Below are 17684 nucleotides of genomic sequence, written 5' to 3' on the forward strand. Positions count from 1 at the left end.
AACTGAAACACTGCTATCTGCTTTCATGTTTGTCTTTAAAAATGCTGGTATGTGCTAACTGAACCATCTCCACCCAAAAACTGAAACACTGCTATCTGCTTTCATGTTTGTCTTTAAAAATGCTGGTATGTTTTCTTTGCTCAACAGTCTGTATCCCTGTCCAAATCACAATGCTTTATTATCTGCCTTGTCTTACCCAAAATTATGGCCCCTCTAACTTTAGTGCCCTCTTTCTAGCCTGTTTCTGAAGTTAGAATTTAGCCCTGTTAACCATCCAAGCTTTATTGCCTCCTGATTGATAATTGAAATCCACCCACACCCCACCCCTATCAGTATAAAGCTAACCTTCACTTTGGGGGAAGCTAATGCTGGGGGTCTTTCGCCAAGTGGGGGATTTCAATAAGTGGAAGCACTTCTGACTCTGCACTTATTAACTGACTATCTGATTATCTGACTGTCTCATCTGAGAATCTCTTCTCTCACCCTACAGGTATGTGCTAACTGAACCATCTCCACCCAAAAACTGAAACACTGCTATCTGCTTTCATGTTTGTCTTTAAAAATGCTGGTATGTGCTAACTGAACCATCTCCACCCAAAAACTGAAACACTGCTATCTGCTTTCATGTTTGTCTTTAAAAATGCTGGTATGTGCTAACTGAACCATCTCCACCCAAAAACTGAAACACTGCTATCTGCTTTCATGTTTGTCTTTAAAAATGCTGGTATGTTTTCTTTGCTCAACAGTCTGTATCCCTGTCCAAATCACAATGCTTTATTATCTGCCTTGTCTTACCCAAAATTATGGCCCCTCTAACTTTAGTGCCCTCTTTCTAGCCTGTTTCTGAAGTTAGAATTTAGCCCTGTTAACCATCCAAGCTTTATTGCCTCCTGATTGATAATTGAAATCCACCCACACCCCACCCCTATCAGTATAAAGCTAACCTTCACTTTGGGGGAAGCTAATGCTGGGGGTCTTTCGCCAAGTGGGGGATTTCAATAAGTGGAAGCACTTCTGACTCTGCACTTATTAACTGACTATCTGATTATCTGACTGTCTCATCTGAGAATCTCTTCTCTCACCCTACAGGTATGTGCTAACTGAACCATCTCCACCCAAAAACTGAAACACTGCTATCTGCTTTCATGTTTGTCTTTAAAAATGCTGGTATGTGCTAACTGAACCATCTCCACCCAAAAACTGAAACACTGCTATCTGCTTTCATGTTTGTCTTTAAAAATGCTGGTATGTGCTAACTGAACCATCTCCACCCAAAAACTGAAACACTGCTATCTGCTTTCATGTTTGTCTTTAAAAATGCTGGTATGTGCTAACTGAACCATCTCCACCCAAAAACTGAAACACTGCTATCTGCTTTCATGTTTGTCTTTAAAAATGCTGGTATGTGCTAACTGAACCATCTCCACCCAAAAACTGAAACACTGCTATCTGCTTTCATGTTTGTCTTTAAAAATGCTGGTATGTTTTCTTTGCTCAACAGTCTGTATCCCTGTCCAAATCACAATGCTTTATTATCTGCCTTGTCTTACCCAAAATTATGGCCCCTCTAACTTTAGTGCCCTCTTTCTAGCCTGTTTCTGAAGTTAGAATTTAGCCCTGTTAACCATCCAAGCTTTATTGCCTCCTGATTGATAATTGAAATCCACCCACACCCCACCCCTATCAGTATAAAGCTAACCTTCACTTTGGGGGAAGCTAATGCTGGGGGTCTTTCGCCAAGTGGGGGATTTCAATAAGTGGAAGCACTTCTGACTCTGCACTTATTAACTGACTATCTGATTATCTGACTGTCTCATCTGAGAATCTCTTCTCTCACCCTACAGGTATGTGCTAACTGAACCATCTCCACCCAAAAACTGAAACACTGCTATCTGCTTTCATGTTTGTCTTTAAAAATGCTGGTATGTGCTAACTGAACCATCTCCACCCAAAAACTGAAACACTGCTATCTGCTTTCATGTTTGTCTTTAAAAATGCTGGTATGTGCTAACTGAACCATCTCCACCCAAAAACTGAAACACTGCTATCTGCTTTCATGTTTGTCTTTAAAAATGCTGGTATGTGCTAACTGAACCATCTCCACCCAAAAACTGAAACACTGCTATCTGCTTTCATGTTTGTCTTTAAAAATGCTGGTATGTGCTAACTGAACCATCTCCACCCAAAAACTGAAACACTGCTATCTGCTTTCATGTTTGTCTTTAAAAATGCTGGTATGTTTTCTTTGCTCAACAGTCTGTATCCCTGTCCAAATCACAATGCTTTATTATCTGCCTTGTCTTACCCAAAATTATGGCCCCTCTAACTTTAGTGCCCTCTTTCTAGCCTGTTTCTGAAGTTAGAATTTAGCCCTGTTAACCATCCAAGCTTTATTGCCTCCTGATTGATAATTGAAATCCACCCACACCCCACCCCTATCAGTATAAAGCTAACCTTCACTTTGGGGGAAGCTAATGCTGGGGGTCTTTCGCCAAGTGGGGGATTTCAATAAGTGGAAGCACTTCTGACTCTGCACTTATTAACTGACTATCTGATTATCTGACTGTCTCATCTGAGAATCTCTTCTCTCACCCTACAGGTATGTGCTAACTGAACCATCTCCACCCAAAAACTGAAACACTGCTATCTGCTTTCATGTTTGTCTTTAAAAATGCTGGTATGTGCTAACTGAACCATCTCCACCCAAAAACTGAAACACTGCTATCTGCTTTCATGTTTGTCTTTAAAAATGCTGGTATGTGCTAACTGAACCATCTCCACCCAAAAACTGAAACACTGCTATCTGCTTTCATGTTTGTCTTTAAAAATGCTGGTATGTTTTCTTTGCTCAACAGTCTGTATCCCTGTCCAAATCACAATGCTTTATTATCTGCCTTGTCTTACCCAAAATTATGGCCCCTCTAACTTTAGTGCCCTCTTTCTAGCCTGTTTCTGAAGTTAGAATTTAGCCCTGTTAACCATCCAAGCTTTATTGCCTCCTGATTGATAATTGAAATCCACCCACACCCCACCCCTATCAGTATAAAGCTAACCTTCACTTTGGGGGAAGCTAATGCTGGGGGTCTTTCGCCAAGTGGGGGATTTCAATAAGTGGAAGCACTTCTGACTCTGCACTTATTAACTGACTATCTGATTATCTGACTGTCTCATCTGAGAATCTCTTCTCTCACCCTACAGGTATGTGCTAACTGAACCATCTCCACCCAAAAACTGAAACACTGCTATCTGCTTTCATGTTTGTCTTTAAAAATGCTGGTATGTGCTAACTGAACCATCTCCACCCAAAAACTGAAACACTGCTATCTGCTTTCATGTTTGTCTTTAAAAATGCTGGTATGTGCTAACTGAACCATCTCCACCCAAAAACTGAAACACTGCTATCTGCTTTCATGTTTGTCTTTAAAAATGCTGGTATGTTTTCTTTGCTCAACAGTCTGTATCCCTGTCCAAATCACAATGCTTTATTATCTGCCTTGTCTTACCCAAAATTATGGCCCCTCTAACTTTAGTGCCCTCTTTCTAGCCTGTTTCTGAAGTTAGAATTTAGCCCTGTTAACCATCCAAGCTTTATTGCCTCCTGATTGATAATTGAAATCCACCCACACCCCACCCCTATCAGTATAAAGCTAACCTTCACTTTGGGGGAAGCTAATGCTGGGGGTCTTTCGCCAAGTGGGGGATTTCAATAAGTGGAAGCACTTCTGACTCTGCACTTATTAACTGACTATCTGATTATCTGACTGTCTCATCTGAGAATCTCTTCTCTCACCCTACAGGTATGTGCTAACTGAACCATCTCCACCCAAAAACTGAAACACTGCTATCTGCTTTCATGTTTGTCTTTAAAAATGCTGGTATGTGCTAACTGAACCATCTCCACCCAAAAACTGAAACACTGCTATCTGCTTTCATGTTTGTCTTTAAAAATGCTGGTATGTGCTAACTGAACCATCTCCACCCAAAAACTGAAACACTGCTATCTGCTTTCATGTTTGTCTTTAAAAATGCTGGTATGTTTTCTTTGCTCAACAGTCTGTATCCCTGTCCAAATCACAATGCTTTATTATCTGCCTTGTCTTACCCAAAATTATGGCCCCTCTAACTTTAGTGCCCTCTTTCTAGCCTGTTTCTGAAGTTAGAATTTAGCCCTGTTAACCATCCAAGCTTTATTGCCTCCTGATTGATAATTGAAATCCACCCACACCCCACCCCTATCAGTATAAAGCTAACCTTCACTTTGGGGGAAGCTAATGCTGGGGGTCTTTCGCCAAGTGGGGGATTTCAATAAGTGGAAGCACTTCTGACTCTGCACTTATTAACTGACTATCTGATTATCTGACTGTCTCATCTGAGAATCTCTTCTCTCACCCTACAGGTATGTGCTAACTGAACCATCTCCACCCAAAAACTGAAACACTGCTATCTGCTTTCATGTTTGTCTTTAAAAATGCTGGTATGTGCTAACTGAACCATCTCCACCCAAAAACTGAAACACTGCTATCTGCTTTCATGTTTGTCTTTAAAAATGCTGGTATGTGCTAACTGAACCATCTCCACCCAAAAACTGAAACACTGCTATCTGCTTTCATGTTTGTCTTTAAAAATGCTGGTATGTGCTAACTGAACCATCTCCACCCAAAAACTGAAACACTGCTATCTGCTTTCATGTTTGTCTTTAAAAATGCTGGTATGTGCTAACTGAACCATCTCCACCCAAAAACTGAAACACTGCTATCTGCTTTCATGTTTGTCTTTAAAAATGCTGGTATGTTTTCTTTGCTCAACAGTCTGTATCCCTGTCCAAATCACAATGCTTTATTATCTGCCTTGTCTTACCCAAAATTATGGCCCCTCTAACTTTAGTGCCCTCTTTCTAGCCTGTTTCTGAAGTTAGAATTTAGCCCTGTTAACCATCCAAGCTTTATTGCCTCCTGATTGATAATTGAAATCCACCCACACCCCACCCCTATCAGTATAAAGCTAACCTTCACTTTGGGGGAAGCTAATGCTGGGGGTCTTTCGCCAAGTGGGGGATTTCAATAAGTGGAAGCACTTCTGACTCTGCACTTCAGCGAATGCACAAAGCAAAGGTACACAAGAAAATACTTTGAACAACGCTGCATAGACACCAGGTGACCTTGTTTAACCCTTTAGCACTTTCTCCTTATAACATGCATTCTCTACCACTCCTTCTGACAGCTCTGTCCTCTCTACTAAAATTATCTCAACTCCACCCCACTTCTCCCCCCCACAGCATATATATATCACCCTCACTCCTGTCCTCTCCTTATTACTGCACCCACCAACTCCTGCTAATTCTAAATCCACACACACTAAAAGTCTCCAAGACCCTGGGGCATGTCCCTTCATATAAATCACACTCCCATATTGCCTCCCTCACCCTCCTGCTTCTCCTGACTTCTGGAGATATATCCCCAAACCCTGGACCTCCATCATTAAACTGTACCCATCACCCTGCACCCTCTGGCAGCAGCCGCAATCAACACAATTTAATTCCGATTTCTATTCTTCCCAAGTCCAGACTCCCTTTCTCTTGTGCTCTTTGGAACTCCCGCTCTGTCTGCAACAAACTCACCTCTCTCCATGACATCTTTATCACCAACTCATTTAACCTACTCGCCGTCACCGAAACCTGGCTCCACGAATCAGACACTGCATCTTCTGCGGCCCTATCCCATGGTGGGCTTCTTTGGACTCACTCCCCCAGATCCAATGGACATAAGGGAGGAGGTGTTGGAATCCTTCTAGCCCCACATAGCACCTTCCAGGTACTTCAGCCACCTCCTTCTCTGTCACTCTCCTCTTTCGAAGCACACTGCATTCGTCTCTTCACGCCAATTTCTTTAAGAATAGCCGTGATCTACAGGCCCCCTGGACCAGTATCAACTTTTCTTGATGACTTCTCTGCCTGGCTACCCTACTTTCTTTCTTCTGAAATCCCCACAATCATTCTCGGGGACTTCAACATCCCTATTAATACTAACACCTCTGCTCCTTCCAAACTTCTCAGCCTAACCTCCTCCTTTGACCTGAAACAGTGGATACATGATCCTACTCACTCCGGGGGCAATATCCTTGACCTCGTTTTCTCTCACCTTTGCACTCCATGCAACCTCTCTAACTATCCATTCCCTCTCTCTGATCACCACCTTATTAGTTTCACTCTCTCCCTCTCCTTCACCTCCTCTCCCTCCAACCGCATTAAAGTTACCCGCAGAAACCTACGTCATCTCAAGCCTTCCCTTCTCTACTCTGCTCTTGACAACCTCCACGACAAAATCTCACCCCTATCCTGCACCAACCTAGCCACTTCTGTCTACAACACTTCACTTCTGGCCTCTCTGGACTCTCTGGCCCCCCTCACCACACACAGGATCAAGCCCCGACCCCTTCAACCTTGGCAAACAGATGTCACTAGAAGTTTGAAAAAACGTAGTCGTGCTCATGAGCGCCTGTGGCGCAAGACCAAGTCTCAGAGAGATTTCAACCAATATAAATCTGCCCTCCAAAACTACAATTCTAGCCTCCTCTCTGCCAAGCAGAACTATTTTATCACTCTCATCAGCAACCTATCATCCCGCCCCCGTCAACTCTTCTCTACTTTCAACTCTCTACTTCGTCCTCCACCACCTCCACCCACCAACTCACTCACTGCCCAGGAGATTGCTAATCACTTCAAACAGAAGATTGATACAATTCGCGCAGAGATCTCTACTGTTCTAATACCCCCCACGCTTTACACTTCATGCCCACAGTCACAATCATTACTTCCCTCTTTCAACCCCACCACTATAGACGAAGTTGCTAAACTACTTGGTAATGTCCACCTTACCACCTGCCCTCTGGATCCTGTTCCCTCGCAAATGCTACATTCACCCTCTGACTCTATGCTACACTCTCTAACTCACATCTTCAATCTCTCACTCTCTTCTGGCATCTTCCCCAACTCTCTAAAACATGCACTTGTCAAACCCATACTTAAAAAACCCTCACTGGACCCATCCAATCTTAACAACCTACGCCCCATCTCCTTGCTCCCCTTTTTATCCAAACTACTCGAACGTCTGGTCTACAACCGACTGAGTGACCACCTCGCTGATAATGGCCTTCTTGATCCCCTTCAGTCTGGATTTCGTCCCCAACACTCCACAGAAACTGCTCTCCTAAAACTAACAAACGATCTACTAACGGCCAAAACCAATCGACATTATTCTGTACTCCTCCTCCTGGACCTCTCTGCTGCCTTTGATACAGTTGACCACCCCCTCCTTCTCAAAAAACTCCACACCTTTGGTCTCTGTGACCTTACTCTATGATTGTTCTCTTCCTACTTATCCAACCGCACCTTTAGCGTTTCTTACAACTCTACTTCCTCCTCTCCTCTTCCTTTCTCTGTTGGGGTCCCCCAAGGTTCTGTCCTTGGACCACTCCTATTTTCAATCTATACCTCCTCTCTGGGTCAACTGATAGCCTCCCATGGCTTCCAATACCACCTCTATGCTGACGACACCCAAATCTATCTCTCTACCCCTCAGCTCACTCCCTCTGTCTCCTCACGTATCACTAATTTACTATCAGAAATATCAGTCTGGATGTCACACCACTTCCTCAAAATCAATCTATCCAAAACCGAACTTATAATTTTTCCTCCCCCATATGCCCCTTCCCCTGATCTCACTGTCAAAATTGATGGCACAACCATAAGCCCATCCCCTCATGCCAAGATTCTAGGTGTAGTCTTGGACTCTGAACTCTCCTTCAAGCAACACATCCAATCACTGTCCAAATCTTGCCGCCTCAACCTCCGCAACATCTCCAAAATACGCCCCTTTCTAACCAATGAGACAACAAAGCTCTTAATTCACTCGCTGGTCATCTCTCGCCTTGACTACTGCAACTCCCTCCTCACTGGCTTACCTCTACATAGTCTAGCACCTCTTCAATCCATTATGAATGCCGCTGCCAGACTCATCCACCTTACCAATCGCTCGGTGTCTGCTACCCCTCTCTGTCAATCCCTCCACTGGCTCCCGCTCAGCCAAAGAATTAAATTCAAAATACTAACAATTACATACAAAGCCATCCACAACTCTGCCCCCAGCTACATCACTGGCTTAGTCTCTAAATACCAACCTACTCGTCCTCTTCGTTCCTCTCAAGACCTCCTGCTCTCTAGCTCCCTCATCACCTCCTCCCATACTCGCCTCCAGGACTTTTCCAAAGCCTCCCCAATCCTATGGAATGCCCTACCCCAATCTGTCCGCTTATCTCCTACTTTATTAGCTTTTAGACGATCCCTGAAAACACTTCTCTTCAGAGAAGCCTACCCTACCCCCACCTAACTGTATCTTCATTTTCTCCATCAGCTCATCCCCCCACAGTTAAAACCTTTTGTTTCAACTTGACCCTCCCTTCTAGATTGTAAGCTCTAACGAGCAGGGCCCTCTGATCCCTCCTGTATCGATTCGTATTGTAAGTGTACTGTCTGCCCTCATATTGTAAAGCGCTGCGCAAACTGTTGGCGCTATATAAATCCTGAATAATAATAATAATAATAATAATGTCCACCCCCATGCCAAGACTTTCAGGGTAGGCCCGAGGACACACACCCTACTCATCACGCAGTGACCAAAACGCGTAAGGCCGCTTTCACACGGACGATCCGTTCAGGTCCACCTGTCAATTTTTTTCAGGCGGACCTGAACAGATGATGCTCTATGGAGCGTCGGGCGGTGACGCGTCCGCTGACATCCAAACCGCTCCGATCCGAAAAAGTGTGACGGAGGAAAAAAGCTATTTTTCCACCCGTCATCAGATCGGATCGGGGTGACGACGGGCACTGCCCCGTGTGGAAGGACCCATACACATCAAAAAAAATACAAAAAAGTAACAAACGATGGGGTAAAATAAATAAGAAACGTGGGGAGAAGGAAGTGAAAGGGTGACCATTGTGCAATGCAATGGCCGGCCCTTTGGCCAGGAATACAAATTTCCCCTGGTCCTAGCCAAACGGCTCCGACCTAGAGGGAGGTTTGGAAAAAAAAGTGTGTGTGTGTGTGTATAGTAAAGTGACCATGGTGCCATAAATCAATATGACCCTCACTCACAGTGATTATCTGGCACCCCTGAACTGCCACTTCAGGGTCACATTCACCACCAGCTTTTCGTCACAACCCTGAGCAGAGCAGACCCCACCCCAGGTAGGAAGGCCTGAGGTTCTGGAAGCTTGGGGAGACCCCCCGGACCTCAACAGGCTCAACACTTGCGCCCATCACTCCTACTAGGGATGAGCTCAGGCATGCTCAAAAGCAACAGGCATAGATGTGAATCGAGCCAAAGAGTGAAAACACAAAACGCGCAAACGGGTGTTCTCCACTAGGAAGGACCTCACCCTGATCCCCCAGAGCGTTAGGCTCCCGACGGGGGACTATGGTACTTCACATGGGTCTAAATGGCCGAAACCAGACGGACCCCCTTTTTCTATGGAGGGTCTGCCGAAACAGACCCACCCAAGTACTCGTGGGGCTCCCCCCGAAGGGAGACTCCCATGGGTAGGGATGAGCTCAGGCGTGTTCGCATGGAACATGTGCAGAGCCCGCCAGGAAGTCGGCGCAGCGCTGCGCTAATCACAGGCAGTGAGCCATCACCCCGATGCGCGGCTGCAGAGATCCGGCAAGGTCTCACTGCCTGTGATTAGCGCATCGTTGCGCCGACTTCCTGGCGGGCTCTGCACGCGTCCCATGTGAACACACCTGAGCTCATCCCTAACTCCTACCTAATTACGTTTGGGAAGTACTAACCGCTGCGCCCCAGTGCTATAGGGGTAGCAAGCGTTGTTTGCCCCCGAAAAACTGACCGGAGCTAGAACTACCCCAATCTAGGGCCAGAAGGCCAGGGACCCCTGAACCCTCCAGCCAGACCCAATGCAACACCCATCCTAACCAGGAGCACCCTTCCAGACGGCTCAGACTGAACCATGGGTCGGCCCCCCAGTATCCCCCCAGTATCTGTCGGGCAGCACGGCATAGCCGCTTCCGAAACCGCCCTTCTGGGGGCAATGTCACTGTTGGATTTGCCTGCTCTCCGCAATGGGAGCAGCACAGCGCCTCCTCTGGCAGTTGATAAGCACAGATACTACACTTCAGGGCCATCTTTAAAGCGGGATTCCACCCTAAAGTGGAACCTCCGCTGATCGGATCCCTCCCCCCCTCCGGTGTCACAATTGACACCTTTCAGGGGGGAGGGGGGTGCAGATACCTGTCAAAGACAGGTATTTTCACCCACTTCCGGGCATAGACTCCCGTGGGAGTCTACGCCATTTCCTGCCCTGCCGCGCTGTCTGCTGGGACACACACGGGTCCCAGAGACAGCGCGGAGATTTCCTATTGTGCGGCGCGGCTCGCGCATGCGCAGTAGGGAACCGGGAAGTGAAGCCGATTCGCTTCACTTCCTGATTCCCTCACCTAGAATGGTGGCGGCAGCAGCCGAGAGCCGAGCGATCGATCAGCCTCGGCTGCCGGCATCGCTGGACCCTGGGACAGGTGAGTGTCCATTTATTAAAAGTCAGCAGCTGTAGTATTTATAGCTGCTGGCTTTTAATATTTTTTTTTTGGTGGAATCCCTCTTTAATATTGATTAGACCCTGGGCAAACAACATTTCTTGGGCCCCCCCGCCCCCCGTGCAATTTCACTCTCCACCTGCTCTGACACATACAATAAATAGCAGCTAAACTTAAAATCAGTTTACTGTATCAGGTCAGGCAGCAATTGCGATTGGTTGCCAGCGCTTACAGCATATCATTACCGCTCACTGACTGGTTGCTAGAGGTTACAGCACACATTACGGCTCACTGGTTAGTTGCTAGAGGTTACAGCAAATTATTTCTGCTCCTTAATTGGTTGCTAGAGATTACTGCACAGTAATACTGCTCACTGATGGGTTGCTAGAGGTTACAGTACATCATCTCCTTACTGCAGGAGGGAATGATATACATAGGAATGCCGCCTTTATTTACATATCAATGCTGCTGGATGCAGCTTTTTACTTATTACTGTCACCGCTATTTACATTACGAATGCTGGTTATTTACATGTAAACACAGGGTCTGTTGGTGAGTCATCTGTACACAACAATAGGGCAGAGCTGGGCCGCATTACTACCAGCACTTCACACTGAGATAGCAGGACACAGCACAGGACTAAAACTTCAAATAACAAGGGAATTTGAACTTGGATAGTTGGCAAGTATGAGGCAGCTGCTTTGGGCCCCACAACAATGACAGGGCCCAGGGCAGCTGCCCCTTTTGCCCTGCCTTAAAGATGGCCCTGCTACACTTGATCTTAGCCAAAAGGCAGAGAAGCTGCTCCTGATCTGACATCCATACAGGTTCAGGATGATGTCCCTGAACTCAAGTTGTCTGCTTTCGGGGGGGGGGGGGGGTGGCGTGCACCCACATGGATCACAAGCTGGGAGCAGCAGCTGTATCCCAGTAAACATGAATGGGACTGCCTGCGCAGGGGTGTGTGGAACACCTATGGATCCCCGTGCGGGTTTGTACGGCCCTCGCGTGGGGTACACATTGATGCTGCGCTGTCTCTCTTATTTATAAATCATCTTTTAATTGGTCTGTTCCTATTTTTTTTATTTCCCTACATATCTTTAATGATGTTGTGCTTTTTTTACACCTTCAGGATTTTACATGAGTTTCTGCATTTTCCCCACGTGCCAGCACATGCACCGACCCTTCGCTGTTCAGACCAAAAACAGCCAATCAGAGTGGCTCCTGCTTGTATGATCGCTGACACACCGCTAACTGCAGAGATCATTGCGTGTAACTTCTTGCAGCTACTACAGATTTCGTCTGCCATCCCCCTCCGATGTATGAAATCACAGGCCTGATCTCATCTATCTGCTTAGGGCAATGGAAGGGTTAACCCTGGAGGGCAGACTCTGGAGATGTGCGGCTCTTTGGGTCAGAAATGAGGCCGTGGAAGGGTTAATCCGAAGGGAGGTGTGATGTGTGACTCTTGTGGGCTGTGTTGAGGTAATGGAAGGGTTAATCACAGAGTGATGTTTGATATTTGTGGGGCAGTAACTGGGCAATGGAAGATTTAATCCGGAGGGCAGGGTAATGTGTGACTCTTTCGCAGCAGTGATGGGGCAAGGGAAGGGTTAATTAACCTTGGAAGGTAGAGCCATTGTGTGAGTTTTGGGGCAGTGATGGGGCAATGGAAGGGTTATTTACGACGAGCAGGTGATATCTGACTCTTGTGGGGCAGTGACAGGACCATGGAAGGGTTAACCTTGGAAGGTAGAGCTATGTGAGGCAGTGATGGGGCAATGGAAGGTTTAATCTTGAGGGCAGAGTAATGTGTGTCTCTTGTGGGGCAGTAATAGGGCAATGGAAGGGTTAACCTTGGAGGGCAGACTCTAAACATGTGTGACTCTTTGGGGCAGTAAGGGGGCAATGAAGTGATTAATCTGCAGGGCAAAGTGATGTGTGATACTTGTGTAGCATCAGGGTGACAGTAGAAGGTTTAACTGAGAGGGCAGAACAATGTGTGACATTTGTACAGCAGCGATGGGGTACTAAAAGGGTTAATTCTCGGGGGGGGGGGGGGGCAGGGTGATGTGTGACACACTATCAGCAGTGGTAGGGTTAATCCTGGGGAGGCAGAGAAATGTGTGGCACTCTTTCAGCAGTGGAAGGGGTAATCCTGGGGGGGCAGAGCGATGTGTGACACTTCAGCAATGGAAAGGTTAATCCTGGGGGGGTCAGAGTGATGTGTGTCACTCCTCCAGAAATGGAAGGGTTAATCCTTGGGGGGAGGGGTCAGAGCGATGTGTCTCACTTCTCCAGCACTGGAAGGGTTAATCCGGGGGGGGGGGGCAGAGCGATGTGTAACTTTCCTCCAGCAGTGGAAGGGTTAATCTTGGGGGGGAGCAGAGCGATCTGTGACACTCCTCCAGCAGTGGAAGGGTTAATGCTGAGGGAGAGCAGAGCGGTGTGTGACACTCCTCCAGCAGTGGAAGGGTTAATCCGGAGGGGGGGGGGCAGAGCGGTGTGTGACACTCCTCCAGCAGTGGAAGGGTTAATCCGGGGGGGGGGGGCAGAGCGATGTGAGACTCTCCTCCAGCAGTGGAAGGGTCAATCCTGAGGGAGAGCAGAGCGGTGTGTGACACTCCTCCACCAATGGAAGTGTTAATCCTGGGGGGGAGCAGAGTGATGTGTGACACTCCTCCAGCAGTGGAAGGGTTAATTTGGGGGGGAGGCAGAGCGGTGTGTGTGACACTCCCCCAGCAGTGGAAGGGTTCATCTGGGGGGGGCAGAGTGATGTGGGACTCTCTTTCAGCAGTGGAAGGGTTAATCCTGCGGAGAGCAGAGTGATGTGTTTAACTCCTCCAGCAGTGGAGGGGTTAATCTTGGGGGGGGGAGCAGAGCGATGTGTGACACTCCTCCAGCAGTGGAATGGTTAATCTTGGGGGGGGAGCAGAGTGATGTGTGACACTCCTCCAGCAGTGGAAGGGTTAATCCTGGGGGGGGCAGAGTGATGGGTGACACTCCTCCAGCAGTGGAGGGGTTAATCCTGGGGGAGCAGAGTGATGGGTGACACTCCTCCAGCAGTGAAGGGGTTAATCTTGGGGGGAAGCAGAGCGACGTGTGACACTCCTCCAGCAGTGGAAGGGTTAATCCTGGGGGGGGGGGGCAGAGTGATGGGTGACACTCCTCCAGCAGTGGAAGGGTTAATCCTGGGGGAGCAGAGTGATGTGTGACACTCCTCCAGCAGTGGAAGGGTTAATCCTGGGGGGGTGGCAGAGCGATGTGTGACTGTCCTCCAGCAGTGGAAGAGTCAATCATGAGGGAGAGCAGAGCGGTGTGTGACACTCCTCCAGCAATGTAAGGGTTACTCTGGGGGTGGGGTGCAGAGTGATGTGTGACACTCCTCCAGCAATGGAAGGGTTCATCGGGGGGGGGGGGGGGGGGGGGGGATGGAGTGATGGGGCAATGGAAGGGTTATTTATGGAGAGCAGGTGATATCTGACTCTTGTGGGGCAGTGACAGGACAATGGAAGGGTTAACCTTGGAAGGTAGAGCTATGTGAGGCAGTGATGGGGCAATGGAAGGTTTAATCTTGAGGGCAGAGTAATGTGTGTCTCTTGTGGGGCAGTAATAGGGCAATGGAATGGTTTACCTTGGAGAGCAGACTCTAAACATGTGTGACTCTTTGGGGCAGTAAGGGGGCAATGAAGTGGTTAATCTGCAGGGCAAAGTGATGTGTGATACTTGTGTAGCATCAGGGTGACAGTAGAAGGTTTAACTGAGAGGGCAGCGCAATGTGCGATATTTGTACAGCAGTGATGGGGTATTAGAAGGGTTAATTCTCGGGGGAGGGGGGGCAGAGTGATGTGTGACACTCCTCCAGCAGTAGAAGGGTTAATCCTGGGGGGGGGGGGGGGCAGAGCAATGTGTGACACTCCAGCAATGGAAGGGTTAATCTTGGGCGTGAGCAGAGCTATATGTGACACTCCTCCAGCAGTAGAAGGGTTAATCCTGGGGGGGGGGGGGGGGGGGAGCGTGATGTGTGACTTTCCTCCAGTTGTGGAAGGGTCAATCATGAGGGTGAGCAGAGTGGTGTGTGACACTCCAGCAGTGGAAGGGTTAATCCTGGGGGGGGGCAGAGTGATGTGTGACACTCCTCCAGCAGTGGAGAGGTTAATCCTGGGGAGAGGCAGATTGATGTGGGACACTCATCCAGCAGTAGAAGGGTTAAACCTGGGGGGGCTGAGTGATGGTTGACACTCCTCCAGCAGTGGAAGGGTTAATCCTGAGGGGGGGCAGAGTGATGTGTGACACTCCTCCAGCAGTGGAAGGGTTAATCCTGAGGGGGGGCAGAGTGATGGGTGACACTCCTCCAGCAGTGGAAGGGTTAATCCTGAGGGGGGGGAAGAGTGATGGGTGACACTCCTCCAGCAGTGGAAGGGTTAATCCTGAGGGGGGGCAGAGTGATGTGTGACACTCCTCCAGCAATGGAAGGGTTAATCCTGAGGGGGGGGAGGCAGAGTGATGGGTGACACTCCTCCAGCGGTGGAAGGATTAATCCTGGTGGGGGGGGGCAGAGTGATGTGTGACACTCCTCCAGCAGTGGAAGGGTTAATCCTGGGAGGGGGGCAGAGCGATGTGTGACACTCCTCCAGCAGTGGAAGGGTTAATCCGGGGGGGGGGGGGTCAGAGCGATGTGGGACACTCCTTCAGCAGTGGAAGGGTTAATCGGCATGTCGTAGTCGGAGGTTTTGGTGACACTCCCCTCTGATTGGCTTCCTCTTCTCTCATACAGGAAGAAGAAACTTTTTAACTGAAGAAAACTTTGTAACTGATCCGCATCCCCGGGGATAGAGAGGTGTGGTGGGCCGCACAGCTGACACTCCTCCAGCAGTGTTAGTCCTGGGGGGGGCAGAGTGATGTGTGACACTCCTCCAGCAGTGGAAGGGTTAATCCTGGGGGGGCAGAGCGATGTGTGACACTCCAGCAATGGAAGGGTTAATCCTGGGGGAGCAGAGTGATGTGTGACACTCCTCCAGTAGTGGAAGGGTTAATTCTGGGGGGGGCAGAGTGATGTGCGACACTCCTCCTCCAGCAGTGGAAGGGTTAATCCTGGGGGGCAGAGTGATGTGTGACACTCCTCCAGCAGTGGAAGGGTTAATCCTGGGGGGGGGGCAGAGCGATGTGTGACACTCCAGCAATGGAAGGGTTAATCCTGGGGGAGGCAGAGTGATGTGTGACACTCCTCCAGCAGTGGAAGGGTTAATCCTGGGGGGGGGCAGAATGATGTGTGACAATCCTCCAGCAATGGATGGGTTAATCCTGAGGAGAGGCAGATTGATGTGGGACACTCCTCCAGCAGTAGAAGGGTTAATCCTGGGGGGGGGGGCAGAGCGATGTGTGACACTCCTCCAGCAGTGGAAGGGTTAATCCTGGGGGGGGGCCAGAGCGATGTGTGACACTCCAGCAATGGAAGGGTTAATCCTGGGGGAGGCAGAGTGATGTGTGACACTCCTCCAGCAGTGGAAGGGTTAATCCTGGGGGGGGGGGCAGAATGATGTGTGACAATCCTCCAGCAATGGATGGGTTAATCCTGAGGAGAGGCAGATTGATGTGGGACACTCCTCCAGCAGTAGAAGGGTTAATCCTGGGGGGGGGGCAGAGCGTTGTGTGACACTCCAGCAATGAGTGGGTTAATCCTGGGGGGGCAGAGCGATGTGTGACACTCCAGCAATGGAAGGGTTAATCCTGGGGGGGCAGAGTGATGTGTGACACTCCTCCAGTAGTGGAAGGGTTAATCCCGGGGGGGGGGGGGGCAGAGTGATGTGTGACACTCCTCCTTCAGCAGTGGAAGGGTTAATTCTTGGGTGGCAGAGTGATGTGCGACACTCCTCCTCCAGCAGTGGAAGGGTTAATCCTGGGGGGGGGGCAGAGTGATGTGTGACACTCCTCCAGCATTGGAAGGGTTAGTCCTGGGGGGGGCAGAGTGATGTGTGACACTCCTCCTTCAGCAGTGGAAGGGTTAATTCTGGGGGGGCAGAGTGATGTGCGACACTCCTCCTCCAGCAGTGGAAGGGTTAATCCTGGGGGGGCAGAGTGATGTGTGACACTCCTCCAGCAGTGGAAGGGTTAGTCCTGGGGGGGGGCAGAGTGATGTGTGACACTCCTCCAGCAGTGGAAGGGTTAATCCTGGGGGGGGCAGAGTGATGTGTGACACTCCTCCAGCATTGGAAGGGTTAATCCTGGGAGGGGGCCAGAGCGATGTGTGACACTCCTCCAGCAGTGGAAGGGTTAATCCGGGGGGGGGGGGGCAGAGCGATGTGGGACACTCCTCCAGCAGTGGAAGGGTTAATCCGGGGGGGGGGGGGCAGAGCGATGTGGGACACTCCTCCAGCAGTGGAAGGGTTAATCGGCATGTCGTAGTCGGAGGTTTTGGTGACACTCCCCTCTGATTGGCTTCCTCTTCTCTCTCATACAGGAAGAAGAAACTTTTTAACTGAAGAAAACTTTGTAACTGATCCGCATCCCCGGGGATAGAGAGGTGTGGTGGGCCGCACAGCTGACACTCGAGGCCTGCGTGTCGGTGAGTCTGAGCGGGTGACGCCATTCACATTGTATACAGAACTCGGGGCACAGGACTGGGATAGGAAGAGTACAAACTCTGCACACATCTGTACACGGCACACCCTGCCACACACCACATCACATTCCACAACCAGTTCTACACATCTACTGTCCGGAGAGGATCAACTTCTCCACCCAGTGTGCTAATCTGTGTCCCGAGAGCCAGCGAGTCAGCCTGTGTTTCGGGAGCATGCCAGCCTGTGTCCCGAGAGTGAGCCAGCCTGTGTCATGAGAGCGAGCGAGCCAGCCTGTGTCCCGAGAGCCAGCGAGTCAGCCTGTGTCCCGAGAGCCAGCGAGCCAGCCTGTGTCCCGAGAGCCAGCGAGCCAGCCTGTGTCCCGAGAGCCAGCGAGTCAGCCTGTGTCCCGAGAGCCAGCGAGCCAGCCTGTGTCCCGAGAGCCAGCGAGTCAGCCTGTGTTTCGGGAGCATGCCAGCCTGTGTCCCGAGAGTGAGCCAGCCTGTGTCATGAGAGCGAGCGA

The 17684-nt window shown here is 49.3% G+C and overlaps 1 protein-coding gene across 1 annotated transcript in view; it reads left to right on the top strand.

The window, feature by feature from the left end:
- The first annotated feature begins 16982 nt into the window (after positions 1-16982).
- Positions 16983-17684, top strand: part of LOC143927193 (ecto-ADP-ribosyltransferase 5-like) — a 38408-nt gene continuing 37706 nt past the window's right edge. Inside the window, exon 1 of the mRNA XM_077451169.1 lies at positions 16983-17166. The gene's annotated coding sequence lies outside the window, so the exon portion shown is untranslated. The remainder of the gene's footprint in view (positions 17167-17684) is intronic.

The sequence above is a fragment of the Lithobates pipiens genome, unplaced genomic scaffold, assembly GCF_037356315.1.
Source record: "Lithobates pipiens isolate NorthernLeopardFrog02 unplaced genomic scaffold, aLitPip1_a1.2 Scaffold_23, whole genome shotgun sequence".
NCBI classification, from domain to species: domain Eukaryota; kingdom Metazoa; phylum Chordata; class Amphibia; order Anura; family Ranidae; genus Lithobates; species Lithobates pipiens.